Here is a 16430-nt window from a genome sequence, read left to right on the forward strand (position 1 = left end):
TGTGTGTGTGTGTGTGTGTGTGTGTGTGTGTGTGTGTGTGTGCACGCACACTGATGGCTAACGAATGCTGCTCCATCACACCAGTCACACACTGATTGAAGATTTAATGACACACATCAAAGTGTCAGGCAAACTAGCATAATTGTAGACTCGCTGGTCACAACATTAGGCACACCTGTACAATTTAATGACAGCCAAACCTGTGTCGGAAATTCGGCCTTTAAGAAAATAGTGATGTTCAGGAACTTAATAATAATAACGTGTAATATGTAATAGCTGAACAGTAACTTAGTGTTGTTGTAGTTTGTAGCTAATTAAGGGGACAAAAATAATAGAAAAGCCTCCCTCTTTGATCAGTTTGAAAGTACAGTAATCCCTCCATTTACTGCGGCTAATTGGTTACAGACCCGGCCGTGATAAGTGAGTTTCCGTGAAGTAGGACTTCTTATTTATAAGTTAACGAATAGAGCACCTGTTAACCATCTTCTGTAAACATTTTTTAACATTATAAGAGCCCTCTCGACATGAAATAACACCCTTATTGTATTGTATTGTACTTTATTTATCCCACAGCAGGGAAATTCACTTGTTACAGCAGCAAGCAAGATACGCAAGTAAAGAATACATAGTGACACATGGTTCAAGTGGTGCAGGTGTTGTAGAGCCTTGTATAGTCACCTTTACACTCGTATTACCCAAAATAGTAGACGTAATAGAAAATAAACCATTTAAGACATAAATAAGACATGCTAGTGTGTGTTGCTGTAAATGTGTTTCGGCGCAAGGGGAGCTGAGTGAGGGGCAGACAGGAAGTGATGTCGGGGTTTCAGAATTGAGTTTTATCTTGCCGTGGGTTACGGCCGCCAAAGTAGCCTTTGTTGGGGATTATTGTGCCTGTTGTGAGATAATTCAAACCTGCCATAAAAGCCTGTTTTTCTGGCGAGCAAGTCTGGTGCTTGTGTGTCTCACTGAACATTACTGACACCTACTGACCAGTGTGGAATACCACATATCAACACAACACATTTGAATACATCTGCTGAATGCCTTATATGTGTATTTTAGTTCATTTTGCCATTTTTATGCTTGAAAATTGTAATTTAGGCCAACAATACGTAAAATTTGCTTTAATATGCATTTTAAAAAAAAAGTAATAATAGGCTATTAAACCACGAAACAGCATGATTTATTAATTCTTTTTTAAAAACCGTGATAGCGTTATGCCGTGAAATTCGGAGCGCAAAGTGGCGAGGGATAGCTGTACTGCAAACTACAGCTGCAATCATGTTGAATAGTTACCCCCTCCCTCTGTGTAAATGCATCCATCTTCTACCGCTTATGCGAGATCGGGTCGCGGGGGCAGCAGCCTAAGCTGGGAGGCCCAGACTTCCCTCTCCCCGGCCACTTCTTCCAGCTCCTCCCGGCGGATCCCGAGGCGTTCCCAGGCCAGTTGGGAGACATGGCCTCTGTGTAAATGAAAATTGATAATAACTTAGATTTTTTTAAATACATTTTTTGGATTTGATGTCATTGGAATGTGCAGGTGTGCCTAATAAAGTGTCCAGTCAGTGTACATTGTCTCTTACTCTTTCACAGGCAAGGTGCAACCACTTGAGGAGATCACACGGCTACGGCATGCGTGCATATGTATTAGGTTGAATGATTAAATAAGCAGTCCGTATCAGACTATACTAGATGAAAATAATGTATTTGATACGCATTACACACACGTCATACCCACACCTGCTCATAATGATGGAGCGTCCAATCTAATAACACAGTGCGGAATTTTAATGAGAAAAAAATAACTTTTAATTAGAATTTATGAGTTTTAAAAAGTCATCTTTCTAAATGGGGAGTGTTTCGTCGGAAGATGATTATTATGATTGGTGCTGGTATGGCTGAATGAGAGCATCATCTGTATACAAACAGATAGTAGGAGGCTTTTTGTTGCCTCATTTGATGGATTCTTTCTTCAACCTTCATTTATTCTATTAACGGACCAGACAACTTTCACGGTCACACTGCTACTTTGTTTTTATTTGATCTGTGTCTGTTTTGTGGGTCCGAGCAACTTAGAATGTGCTCTTAGTAACTGTTAAGAGCATGTGTGAGACTTTTAAAGTTCTGGCCTTGCAGACGTGAAGTGCGGAAAAACACGAGTGAATGGAAGAGATGTCACTTAGTGTAATTCGGTCGAGACAAGTGTCCCAGTGGTCCTAACCTAACCCTAAAGGATTTCCATGAGACAGCCAAGAGTAGGCGTGGAGGCCCAGATGAAATTAGGTTGTGTTAACACACTGTGTTGTAAAAGATGTCAAACAAATGGAGCAGATAAATTGTGAGTCTTTTTCGGGCGGCCGGATGAAGAGACTGCAACATCAAAACAGGGCGCACCATGACAGTTTAATAAGCTGCAATGTCACCTGGGAGCAATCATGTTGCCACTGGGTACTGTTATTGTAATTATCTCAGGGTAAAACACCTCCTCAGCGCGGATAACGTATTATAGATTGAGCTATTCGTCAATGGGAACACTCAGCCCGATTGAACACGAGTAGAGTTCATTCTAAAGTTTCTGTCTGCGTGCGTCCACTGATCAAAGTCACTTCATCTTTTCATTTGGGTTGTAAGACTTTTAGGTTACATGCTCAGTGATCATGTTTTCTTCCAAATCGTTTTTTTTTTAATATGACTTGCTGTCATATTTGTCCCACCGGCGCACATGAAGAAGCGCCGGTCAAATACATTCACCCAAAGGTAGCCCTTTTTTTGTATCTCCCTAACTTTTGTAAAAAAAAAAAAAAACACATTAACGGTGGTAACTAATTTACTTCATTAATAAAGTGATTTTTTTTCGCCTAATTAACGCATGCACACCATGGCAAGCCAAACCTCTCTGTTACGACGGCAGGCGGAGGCACAGCGTAACGTCAGAGTCACACACTGATGCTGTCTTAGAACTTTATTCTGACCTGAACACATCAGCAGCAGTGCAATTCTACACCATGTATCTTCAACTCGCAAACACGTCTATCCGTTCTTCCTGGGAACAATACATCCTCATTCTCGAGGTGCATCCACGGACACTCCAAACACCCCAACAACATCTTTATTATGCCTGTTATGCATGGTCTAATTAAACAAAAGACAAACAATAAGTGGATATTCTTATCAGCATTTAAGTGTGCTTGGAAATCCCAGAAAATACACTCAAAACATGTGAATTCAACTTAACCCTTCAAGCACCAAAGTCGCAAAAGTGTGACAAGCATCATGGCTGTATTTCACAAGCCATTTCTGCAAATATGGTGCCTCGTGTGGTTAATACTGTACAGCAGGAGATGGCGGACATCTGTAACTTCAATCTGAGCAACGTTTGTGGGCGTTTCTATGCAAAGTTTATAGACTTTGAAGTCTCGTGTGCGTCCGCTCGCCGTGTTCGGGGTGGCAGGAGGGAACGTGGTTAGTTGTCAAAACACCGTTAATGGTGAGTGGGTAGCGGGAATGTAAAAAAACCCAGAAACTGTCCGCAGGAGACTCCTCGGCAGAAAATGCACTGCTAATAGATAAATATGACCTGGATCAATGAGAATATTCACCGGCATAATAGATAAATGATATCTATCTATGTAATAATAGCAGTGATAATAGTGGTTGAGACAGCAGTGGTGTTCAAGATCCACTGTAAATGACAATGATGATGGCTGGGTTTGCTTAAGAGATGAGGAAGAGTATCACAAGCGGATAAAACATTTTGATGAGCCGGTATCGTGGATACAGGGATCTGACAATTTCTGAGCCTGGTGGCGTCATAATATGCAAAGACATGTGCGGTGTCTTTTAACTCGATGTCAATTTTCATTGCATTTGGAACTGTGAATACATACAAATATGTACTGTATAGTTATATCCTGTCATTTGTCTTTCTGCTTATAAAATACAGTAAACATAGGCATAATTCAGACATAGTTACAAATGGTGATTAATCATGATTAATTAATGTAAAACGGTGATTAATCTGATTAAAAACCGTAATCATATGACGGCCCGAAATAAAACATGTAAAAAAAGTCCAATGGAGAGAAAAGCACAAAAGCTTATGGGGGAATGAGGGTGTGTATTAGCTTAATTCAAAGTTAATGTGTCGGTAATAGCCATGTGGTTAGCAATAAATGTGTGCAAATGTTAAAATAAACATAAGGATCAGAATATTTGTCTAGCTAAACTAATAACTTCAGCAAACATCTGCCTGTCATTATTCAGTACATGGGCTGTCCCGATAACTTCCACGTGGTGCCATAAAAATATAGTAAATCAATACACAAAACAGACATTTCAAGTATTTCATTCTACAAAGTGCTCATTCCATTTTTTGCTGTTTTTCAAGGCTGAAAAGATACACCTCTAAGACTTGCTCTCCTCTTGTCTGTCATTGATACTTCTCTGTCAGTTATTTCAAACCACTGTTGCAGAATCAACTGTAAAAGGCTTTGTTTTGAAGTAAATTTGGCTTAATATTGTTCATATAGATAGTGATATCACTGTTATGTGCAGTAATTTTGCCAATTTTCAAATCCATCACGGACAAAACACATTTAGCGTATAGTGCGTCTGTAACCGAATACAGGATAACATTGGCAATTTCCTTTTGGATGAAAAATGACCAACACGTACGGTATAGGAACGTCCTCGAGTATAACCATGTAGTGTCTACAGGGAAAACAGCACAGAATCTGAAATCACACTTGTCCTTCTTTGGAGGTTCCACGTGCTGAGGAACTGAAAAACGGCCATACTCATCCACCCCGTCTCGAACTTCCCCTTGCAAGACAAGAAAATTGGTCTCCCTTACATCCCACTAAGCATTTTAGGCTGTGAATCCCACTGGCAAATGAGCCTTCCCTTTGCACATGTGGGACTGATTATTATGGGGTTGGCCAGGGATTATTAATCAATGACAGTAATTACCAACCTACCATAGCGGAAAGACTCCAAAAACTATCTCCTACATCAATTTGACAAGGAAATTGTCCATTTGCCCTGATTTTAGACAAGTAACTCATCTGTTCATAGATTAATGATTAAATGAAAATATGATGTCAAGTGTAGCCCACTATGGCACAAATTTATGAGTATACTTTTACAAAATAGTTTCCTATGATGTGTGTAATTGTAAAACACATGGCAATGTGGAGCTCTGCCCGTTGCATCATAATGACCATCATAAAAAAATAACAATAGGGTAGCAGATGACGATCTAACTGGATTCATTTAGCCATCAAACGACGGCCCTCTGTGCCATACACCTCACATTGGTCTCAGTCCAAAGTGCTTAACATTACAGTAATTGGTAACATATAAATATGTATTTTTAGAGCGTAATGTATTTTCTGGGGAGGTAGAGTGGTGCACGTGGTTAGCACATGTGCCGTACAACCTGGCAGTTCTGGGTTCAAATTTCAACGTGGACATCTCTGTGTTGAGTTTGCATTTTCTCACCGCGCTTGTTTGGTTTCTCCTTTACCTCCCACAGTACGAAGACATGCATGTTAGGTTAATTGGATTCTCAAAATGAGCAATGGTAATTGTTTTGAACATGCATACAAGTTACACCTGAGTACATCAGGTGCCACATGTCCTAGCCCGACCCAAAACTATCTATAGGTGTGAATGTGAGTCTCAAAGTGCCCGGTGACACACACACACACACACACACACATACGTACATATATATGAATGTTTATATATACATGTATGTATACACGCTTTAGCTTTTTTACAAAATGTAAAAATATCAACGTGCGAATTGCAAAGGTTCGCCTTGTAAATAGAATGTCCCAAAGGAACATAGAAGATATTGGTTGTTGTCATGTAAAAATATTTTACCCATTTTTGTTTAACCCCCTAGAGGAGTTTCAGATTGACACTTCAAAATGCATGTGCTGTTTATTGTTTTGCTTCTGTCGCTCGCTCGCTTTCCACTGAGCTCTGTGTGTACGCTTTAAATAATGAATCGTATTTGGATGCAAGGGGGGAATATTCTATTGTTTGTTGCTGTTGGCATCTTTATTTTAATCTTCGTTAATGAGTAGTCTTCACGACTGTTTCATGAGTTGTACCTAAACAAATCACCCTCTATACTTCGACATACTAAACATTCCACGGCATTTTGAGTATGAATGCACTTGTTTCTTGTTAGGGTTGTGTGGGCTTTATTTGCTTCAACTCATTGCTTGTAAAATGATACATTTCTGTCTGTTTTTTTTTGTATAGTTAGACAACATTACACACACAGCAACAAAACCTTTTGATCAGTCACAGGATGCTACGAGATGTGCGCACACACTCGCCCGGCATTGTCCCCACCGTGACCCAGCACGTCTTCACACTCCTCCAGTACTTTGCACAGACTCCTGCACAACAACAAACATCCCACTCTGAAATGTATTCATATTTCATATGCTGCTGCACATGTCAGCTTGTCTCATGCATTCATTGATGTCATATGCTGTCTATGGTTGTAATCATTGCATTAAGGTTCATCTAAAGCAACTCGACTTACCTCGGGGCCACTGGAGGTAGAGTCTGGGTGAGGCTGGGCCACATCTAGTTTTCAGTCTGGAATCACGTTTCAACAAAGTGATCGACTTGTCAACAAACACCCTCGGAAACTGTCATTTTTCGTGAGCTACTGTATGGTAGGTCATACATGGTAAAAACAATAAATATATATGATAAATATCTAATATTACGGCACTCTTAAGTTGCCCAAGTTGCTCAACATACAGACTACATCATACGACTCATGGCAATGCTATCACTATCAAACAGCAACTTGCGCAACAGGAGGTAGATAACACATCCGCAGGGCAAATACTGCTAGTGGAGGATAATAAACAAGTCCGTGAACTCTAAATATGTACTCTGAGCAGTGCCGCAAGACATGCTGGGTGCCACAGTCACGCACCGCTGGGAGTGCTTATGGGTTCCCAGTATGCTTTGCAGCTAAAAGTGGCCACGAGGGAACTTGTTATACTTGTTGCTAAAGTTACATGTACCGTACATGTTTAGTAGTAGTTGTTTATTATTCCCCCGTAAAGTAGTAATTGTCCTACGTGTGTTAATTTACCTGTTGCATGCTGTACTGTCATTTTTATATTTGCACTGTGATTGTAGTTAGTGTTCTGTCTAGTGATCCCCGTGTTCATGTCACTATGTGAGAAGCAGTTAAAGAGTGTCTTCCTCTAAGCAAGCTAAAGTGCCTCGGACCCTCTCTTGGGATTCACAGTCTCCAATATACAGTACAATATACAAAATACAACTTGTCCAGGTTGTGTGGGCCGCACTTAACTACACATTGATGTCAAGTAGGGACCCACGGGCAGCGAGTTTGGGCCCCTGATCTAAAATATAGTCCTAAGTGGAAATGACCTTATCAGTTACTACCTTTACTGCAAACTAACGCCATAGATATCACTTTTATAGACTATAACAGCAGCGTTTAATATTTTATGAATACACAGTTGCCCCTAGCCAAATGAAATGTATTAGGTCAAGGTCAGTGATTATTTTAAAACACAGATAGGTTTCTTGTCATGTTAACCCAGAGATTTCAATAAATCCGATTAACCAAGACCTTGTTAACGTAAGACAAGTGTTGCTGCTCGCTGGATGGCACTTGTGTATAAAACGCGGCCATACCTAAAAGAACAGCCAAAGTTATTGGTTACACTAAACTTTATTTCGACTCTTGTTTTTACTTTGTGTGAGCCAGTGCAACATCTACGACTGCAGACAAAACACCTCTGGGAGACTCAAAACAGCTCAGTTCACAGCTTCTTTATCTCCCACTCCCTTTCCCTACAAACTGGTAGTCTCTGGTGTTTACTGTAAGTGCACCTGTGCTAATAATCATTGGCTGGTGATACATTTTTGCTCCCTGATAGCGTGAGTAATCTTTCCCTGGCTTTATGTACTCCAGACTAGGGTGTCTGGTCCATCCCCCCCCTTAGTAAACATAGATAAATCCCAGCAAAGCAGCCCCTCTCAGTGAGCGACATAGTTCACTTTAGCCGATCATACAGATACACGCCTGCTTTGTTCAGTTGTGCATATTAATTGAAAGGAGCAAGGACAGATTTTGAAGAGGTTTTATTCTTTTCTTTAAGGTCCGGTCATCATTATTTAACTACATGCTAACATAATCTGTATCATTACCGGTGGAAAGAAAATGTTGTGTCTTTTCTTTTATAATTCTTGAAATCTCAAAATGGGTTCAATAGACTAGCACTTCTTCAATTTTAAAGAATGAAATAGTGGAATGAGTTTCAATGTCATACATACCATGAACAATAGGTGGACGCCCAATGGGGCACATTGCGGTCGTCCATGACCATGCATTTCTAGTTGAATAATAAATACGTCATGATTAATAATAATTGTTCTCAGTGATTAATGAATTGTTCAGAGAACTCATGCAGTTCTACTCCTCCATTGTGAGGCATCCTGTTATAAACACCCTCTTGCCTGACAATTGACATGCGTAGAGTCGACCTCTATAGAACGCCTACTCGTACGTCAATTCTTAATCTCCTGCTCATTGCTTGTCCTCATTCTATAGCGGATCCTCAGTGCTATTATGCAGAAGTTTGTCGTTACAATAGTAAGAGGTCTTACTGAAGCAGCAGTGCATAATGCATTGTCACTCTTGTATTCCATAAAGGAAACGGCTAACACAAAAGACGGCAGTGCTGACTGCCTCGCTATGTAAAGCGGGGTATCCACGTAATCTGTCCAATTTTTAAGAGTGATTCCTTCCCTGTGACCAAAGCCTGCAAAGGCCTAATTATCTGCTACCTTTTAAGATTATGCTGTGGTGTGAGGTGTGGTAATGGTGATTTTGCCCACCCTGATCTTATCCTACTTAGTACTTACTAATTAATTATGTTTAGTATTTACGATCAAAAATTCTGTGTGTGGTCAACTTTGAGGATGCTATGGAGTCCGGGAGGGTCATGTGGAACGGAACAATAGCCAATCGGGAAGCAAGCTGACTGAAGGAGATGGACAACCGACAACAGCGCAATACTCAAAGTGACATGGACTTCGGAAATGGAAGTCCTTGGAGTTATGGCAAACACACAAGTGTTTTTGTAATACGTGACAAGAGGACCACCATGATTTTTTTTTTTTCTTGTGTGGGGTCTCTCACATTTAAAAAAAAAAAAAAAAAAGTCTTCCGCTTAAGGGATCAAATAGACCCAGCGTGACTGTCACACAGTGTTTATTTTAGCATGATGTCCAACTTGACTGAAAGACATCTTTTGTTTGGAAAAGAAATAGTGGGCTTTATTTCAACCATGGTGGCCATCACAGGCCAACCACACACAGAGCAAAGCCACGTTACTGCTCAACGTCAGCACTCGCGTCATAAATGTCACGTCATGACTTCATGCACGCTGCCTGCGTCCAGCTGTGTTCTTAATGCATTTTTATCTTAAAACCTCCTTTTTTTAGCAGCCTATGAACTTGCTAATACATGTAACAAGGAACCAGTAGTCAGTCAGCTCTATCGCCCGTCTATGATGTCATCAGTGACTGACTCTGTGACAAAGAAGGTGAGAAACAGTATTGAATTAAAAAAAATAACTAAATAATAGTAAAACACGAAGGTGGTGTCCGAGTGGATCTCGGTCCCACATCGCCGTCTTTGTGATCAATCAAAAGTGATGTTCGGTGTATTTGTCCTTTTCATCCCTTTCATTCATCACATATATGCATTTCAAACAGTTTTCGGCATGTAAAACTACAATTGTACATATATATTTATATTTTTTACATATTCTCCAATACCGGTGCCAAAACGGTACTTTTGAAACTGTATCATTGCCTAAATGGTGCTCAAGCTGGTCCTTAAAAAAAGGAAAACATACACATTTTGTCCAAAAACAATGCCTTGTTATTTTTACAGAATTATGTCACATGCAAGTTGAACATAATAGTAATTTACCTACTTCAATAACATAAATTGACACAATTGACATAATTATCACAGGAATACAGAACACAGAGGATGTGCAAAAACACTACCTGTTTGTGTTGATCTTCAGAATTCCGCTGTTCGTGAATGCACCTCGTGTTGTCCTGCTGTTGTGGACAGGGAGGGAAAAATGTGTGTGCGGTGTTGGAACCGAGCAATGCTATCGGCTTGTTAAGGTCAGCAATAACGTTTAAAATGAGCATCAGACGGCGCGTGTCCGTCAGGATGCTACATTACTTCCGTTACTTGCACAGTATCACCTTCGAGTCGTTGCAGGTGGCTGAGTCGGCATTATTTTACCACCGACCTGAAGCACCGGTATCAACATTTTTTTTTATTCGGTTACTACCATTTATGTCGGGACTGGCGTCTTTATGATACCAAGGTTGAGTACACATCCCTAACTGTATGTCAACCAACATGTATTAAAACTACAACTAATTAGAAATCAAATAAAAAAAGAAAAAATGTTTTGCCTCCAAAAAGATGATGGTTAGACCCTTTCACAGGCGCACGATTGTAGGATTTGCTCATCAGTATTCTCATCATTCAAAGATAAATTAACGACTGACTAAATTAGGCATGAAAAGGCAGATCGGATATCAAGGAGAGGCCAGATGTTTTTTAGCATTATTTATGAGAAAAAAACTGCCTCTACTCCGCCAGACTAATCCACTCTCCCTCTGGTTCCTCATCGGTTTGAAATGGGCGCACTCTCAAGGAACACAGCAAACCTAATTTCACTATTCATCTGAGGAGGCCCGTGTTGTCGCTCCCTTTTTCAGATATTTGTTTCTTTTGTTGGCTGGCCTGTCAGTCTTTCAGGCCTCTTGAGGACTGGAGTAATTTGGTAATTTCGCCTAAACGGTGATACTGTAATTGTGTAGCATCAGCTGCCGAGCTGTCAGTGAGACGGCCAACGGTCATTCATCACCAGGAAACTAGATGGGTGGGGAGGGGTCATTGTGACTGATCGGGTAAACATTAGCAGAAAAAAGTCGTAGCGGGGGGCTCACCTAAAAAATGGATGAAAATAGTAGTAGAGTGGCCTTTGGAGTAATGGGGTGCAGAATCAGCAACAATCTGTGTGGCGGGCTGGTTATTTGGCTGAAATTGGGAGGGTGTGGGGGCTGATCCAGGAAGGGGTGCCCACACTGACAGTGATGCATCAGAATTGGAGCTTGTGGGTGGCAGATGAAGAGCGTCCGCTGGAAGGTCAGGTTTGACGTGGAAAGTGGCAGCCCCTCTAATGCAGCCCTGCCTTCCCACCACGCACACTTCCATCTGTCCAGTGTTTGCTTGGCTTGGAATATTCACGATTGAACACTAGCAGCAACAAAATGTATACCTCTATACTGATTAAAATGGGGGATCCTACCTTTATTTCTTTTTTTTTTGTAACTAAAACAAATGTAAACTGTTTCTTTGAGTGATACGACTCAATCAAACAAACATATGTGCAGCATAAAACCAAAGGCGACTATAAAAACCTGTCCTTAGGGCGACTCACTTATTTCAAGTGTGAATCTGTCGCTCTGTTTTCGAACGTCCTGCACTGTCCCCTTGAAGTCCTTTTTACTCCTGTAAAAACAGACAATATGATTTACTAGAGGTACTTAACATGAATACATACAAGGCCTCGGGCTTCTAGATAATGTAACTGAGACCCCGAGAGAACACTGCCACTTATTCCTCAGGGACGGCAATGCCCACTTTATGACTCAGTTGACAATGCTGTTGTCACAGGAAGAAAAGAAAAGTTTTAATCATCTGCCTTTGTTTACTCCTCATCCCAGACTTGGGATAAAAACTAATTAACACCACTGAGTAACAGACTCCTGTAGTGCCATTTTCACAGCTAATTATGCTAGACTACCACCCGCCTAAATCGTTGTTGCCTTGTCTTTGATGTTTTTTTCACTAAATTGTTGTGGTTCTGCCGCTCATTAGGCTTTTAGGATTGTAAATGTTGACAGGTTTTATCTTCTTTTTTTTGTTTTTTAAACATTGCATCCAAGAAATATTCTCCACAAAATACAGAGGGAGGAGAAATGATGCAATAGTCGGTCTGCCAGTTTTTAACGTTCAACGTTGGGCAATCCATCCATCCATTTTCTATACCGCTTCTCCTCATTAGTGTGGCGGGGCATGCTGGAGCCTATCCCAGCTGACTTCGCGCAAATTACTTTAAAAAATAATGAGTTATAGTTACTAGTTACTTTCTCATAAAAGTAATTGAATTTATAACGTTATTACTCCTTCATATGTGTAATTAGTTACCAGGGAAATGAATTATTCTAAGCTCATGATTTGCAATTTTCTACCAAAACGCTTATTGACTGGCTATTTAGTTCCCTGAATTGTAGTAAACAATGGCGACTTAAGCAACATCCAGATTGTTGATATCTATATATATATATATATCTATATATATATATATGTAAAAGCAATTGCTGTTTTTTAATACTGTGGATTCAGACCAATCACGTGCAGTCAAGGCATGCAGGTGAGGCACAGCCTCACCAGTCGTGATGGAAAAAAACCAAAAAACAAACAATGATAGCATAAAACCAATATTATCCATTGAACTGTATCCGTAATATATTTTCTGTATGATTTTTTTTTTACATTTTCTTAAGTAAAAGTAAAATTTCCTCATTAAGTGAGGATTCCGCAAGCGTGCCAGCCTACCGCCACACTGCACGCTGTCAGCATGTCGCCAGTATTGTAGGGTGAGGTTTGGGTGAGCTGGAAGGTGCTTGTCACTGCTGTTCTTCTATACATTTGTTTGACAGCAGTAGTGTGAAGGTTAATTTGTGTCTAGCTAGCTAGCAGAAAGTGAAATGCATTCAAGATATTTTCATGCTCAGCTTAATGAATGAATGAATGAATGAATGAATGAATGAATGAATGAATTTGACTGCCAAGATGGTGGATGGTATGCCCAAGCTCACCAGGAAGTGATGAGGCATTTGCAACAAAGTATCAGAACGTTTCCCTGAGAAGGACTTCATACTTCATATGCAGACAAAACGTAAGAACACAAATGTTTTCCAGTTAGTAAAAAAGTAAATGAGACTAAGAATTATTTGAAAACAATTTAAAGACTTTTTTTTTCAAAACAAAAAAGGATTATTCTCTTCTTTTTCATTTTATTATCTTAATGAGCAAACAACAAAAAAACCCTCAAAAGTGTCAGTGCCTCACCAGCCATGAATCTCACCGCACATCACAAATTCAGACCCATGCTGTGGCCCTTAAAAAAACATTAACCTTCCCATAAAAAAGCATATGGTTTGCCATAAACCTTGAGGGAGAAGGGAACCAATGCACGGGAGCCTTGTGTGTTTTTTAGGGGCACTGCTTAAAAACAAAAATGAGACCTTTTAAAGGCAAACACAATTGCTGTGGATATCTTTATGGTCCTGGCCAAGGTTCTCTGATGTGTGTCCTCCTAATTTAAAGCCAATATCAAGACAGATTAAAAAAAAAAATAGCAACTTTTACAACAAAACCACAAAATGATCATCATTATTGAAGTGTGGTTAGGGCTTATTTGCACAAACGAGATACAATGGCCGACACCCTTCTGTGAAAGAAAGAAAACCCCACAACTGAAATAATTCAAAACTGACATAACTAATCATTCCAAATAAATAAATACTGCCAAAATGCATATTGACAAGCTGCAGCACTTCTGGGAGACAAATGTGGAGCTTTTTGGCAAGTCACGTCAGCTCTATGTTTACAGGCGCAAAAATGAAGCATACGGAGAAAAGAACAGCAGACCCACTGTGAAACATGGAGGAGACTGCTGGTTTCCTGCATCCAACACAATTCATCTGTGCAGGCTACAATGACATTTCATGACTGTCAAGACATTCTGGATAGAAATGTGTTGCCCGGTGTCAGAAAGCTTGGTCTCACGCCATGGGTCAAGAAACACTCAAGAATGACTAAGGGCGGGGGACTTTCGAAAGTGGCCTGCTATGATCCCTGATATAAATCCAGTGCTGAAAGAGCTGAAATATGCAGTCTGGTTAAAGCAAACTGCTCCGGCTCTCTCAGGTTTGATGCACCCACCAAGCTGGAGCAGTTTGCTCCGGAGGAGTGGGGCAAAATACCTGTCGACAGGTGCATTGAGAGTCACAGAAAGTGCTTGATTTCAGTAAATGCTTCAATATTTTGTACAACAAAATGTTCGGTTCAGGGTACTATCATTTTTGTTCTGGTCAGCTTCATTTTTTTAAGGTTCTCTTGAGCCACATTTCAAAAGCAATGTCTGGTTTCCATTTATTTTATTTTAAGTAACTTTGGTCGGTTTCTAATTGTTTCAGACATTCTTGTGGGTTTTTCTTTCTTTGGCATACGGGTACCAACGATTCAACCACGTGTATATGTATTGATTATAGGTAGGCTTTTTCAAGTGATCTAGAAAATACTTTTGTTTTGCTTTTCATACAAGTCTAACAAAATTTGCGTGTTAACAAAATAGTATAAGCTGTGTGATACAGCACCTTTTTTGTCTCTGTTCAAAAAGTGAAGTTTGCTGCCACGGCAATCTGCGCGTAGGTGGAGTGACAAGCTCTCAGCTAATCAAAGCGCTCCCTTTATAGTTTGCCTCCTGCCGCAGCCGCTGTAAGTGCCGTACGGAATACGGGCGTTCAAGTCAGTCAATGCCTCAAAGCAAACAGGGAAACAATCACCTCGACTTCTGCTGCTATTTACCTGCATGTGCATCCCTTGTTGTCCGTCGATGCAAGCAGCATTTAAAAGGTAAAATGAAGATGTTGAGTTTACCACTCGTCGAAGTCCCGCTCATCTGTTTGATGTGCGGATTGCAAAGTACGTAGGCGGCCAACCACCATGTTTCGCTGAATTCATTACAAAGAAAAAATATATACATACAGTATATATATACAGTATATATATGTATATATATACTGTAAATATATGTGTAACTTATGAGTTATGCGCATGGCTGAACAAAAAAGCCTCAGAAATCACAAATATTTCTCGACAGCTATCACGAGAGACGGCCTTGCCTCATTATTTCCAGGCTGCCTCATAACGCATACGAGCAACAGGTAACAAACACATTCCCACACACAAATACTGCCCAGCCCTGAAACACAATGATTTTAGAAATAAAAGGATTATAAGTACAAAAAATAGTCATTATGTCAAACCGCCTTCCGACCAGTGAGGGGTGGGGGGGGGGTGGGGGGGGGGTGGGGGGGGGCATTTACAAAAGTGGTGAAATGGCACCAGGAATTTACGCTCACAGAGTCAGGCCCCCTAATTATAAAATGTTGTCCCGGTTGGCAGGTCTGCATGTTGCTTCTGTTTCTTCAGGTTGCTTTCAAGATAATGCCAGTAGAGCAGTGCTTTTGTGGCACATCGTTTTATGATGATCTTCTTGAGTCATTGCATTGGCGAGGACCCATGGAGCGCAATGGATCTACTGGGAGCCATCACTATGGATTTATGAAATTGCAATGCTGGAGGGAAAAACAGTCACCTGGCACTATTTTCCGTAGCCCAAAACACAAGTCAGAGATGTAATCCATAATGACAGCAATCTGACAACACACGGGACAGCCTTTGGTTATTTTTGCTCATTCATAACATTGTTTATACAGCATGTCCAAAAGTTTTTAAAGTATAACTGCTTTAAATTAGGATTTTAGATTTAGCCTAACAACCGCAACTGCAGTATTGTGTGAGAAGTGATGTCCCTGTAATGGGTTGGCAGATCGCTCCAAATAAAACCACACACACTCGAACATTACCACACAATCTAACATGTCATGCAGCACTTAGCTGTGCACTGTAGGGAATCGAGACGTGTCGGTAAAGGTCCCCTCATGTGCAGGGCTGTTGGGCTGGCAGGGCAAGCAGGGGAGCGTCCGGATCAAGTTTCCCCCTCCTGCTGTCTAATTATTGACCCATCTGGTATTGTCTTTTCAATTGTTTCAATTATGATGGCACCACTGTTGCTCTGCACCATGGCGTCAAGGCTTGCATAATTCATGTGAAACACCCTGGACTCCATTCAGAGCTGTGGGTTTGAGCTGAATGTCAATACCACCTCATGCCCCCAGTGGAGCCCAGGGTAGTCTGTATTGACAGCAAGGCAGATAAGGAGGGCCAAAGCAAGTCCTGCCGAAGACAGTGGATCGTGATGCTATCAGCCAGTGTAAAGGTGAACAGAACGTCCTCTTGTGTGAGTGTGTCATCAAGCGCTAAGCAGGCGTCACGCCTTGTATTTGCCATCTCCTGATAGCTGACCTATTCATCGACCCAAAAATATACATGAAAATGTTCTTATGGTTATTTCTTTACACAAACAGTTTTTGAGCCTGACAATAACCAAACATGAATACCG

General features: G+C 40.7%; 1 protein-coding gene across 1 annotated transcript in view; it reads left to right on the top strand.

The window, feature by feature from the left end:
• Positions 1-16430, top strand: part of macrod2 (mono-ADP ribosylhydrolase 2) — a 497420-nt gene that overhangs the window by 170937 nt on the left and 310053 nt on the right. The gene's annotated exons all lie outside the window — the stretch shown is intronic.

The sequence above is a fragment of the Dunckerocampus dactyliophorus genome, chromosome 14, assembly GCF_027744805.1.
Source record: "Dunckerocampus dactyliophorus isolate RoL2022-P2 chromosome 14, RoL_Ddac_1.1, whole genome shotgun sequence".
In the NCBI taxonomy this organism is placed as follows: Eukaryota; Metazoa; Chordata; class Actinopteri; order Syngnathiformes; family Syngnathidae; genus Dunckerocampus; species Dunckerocampus dactyliophorus.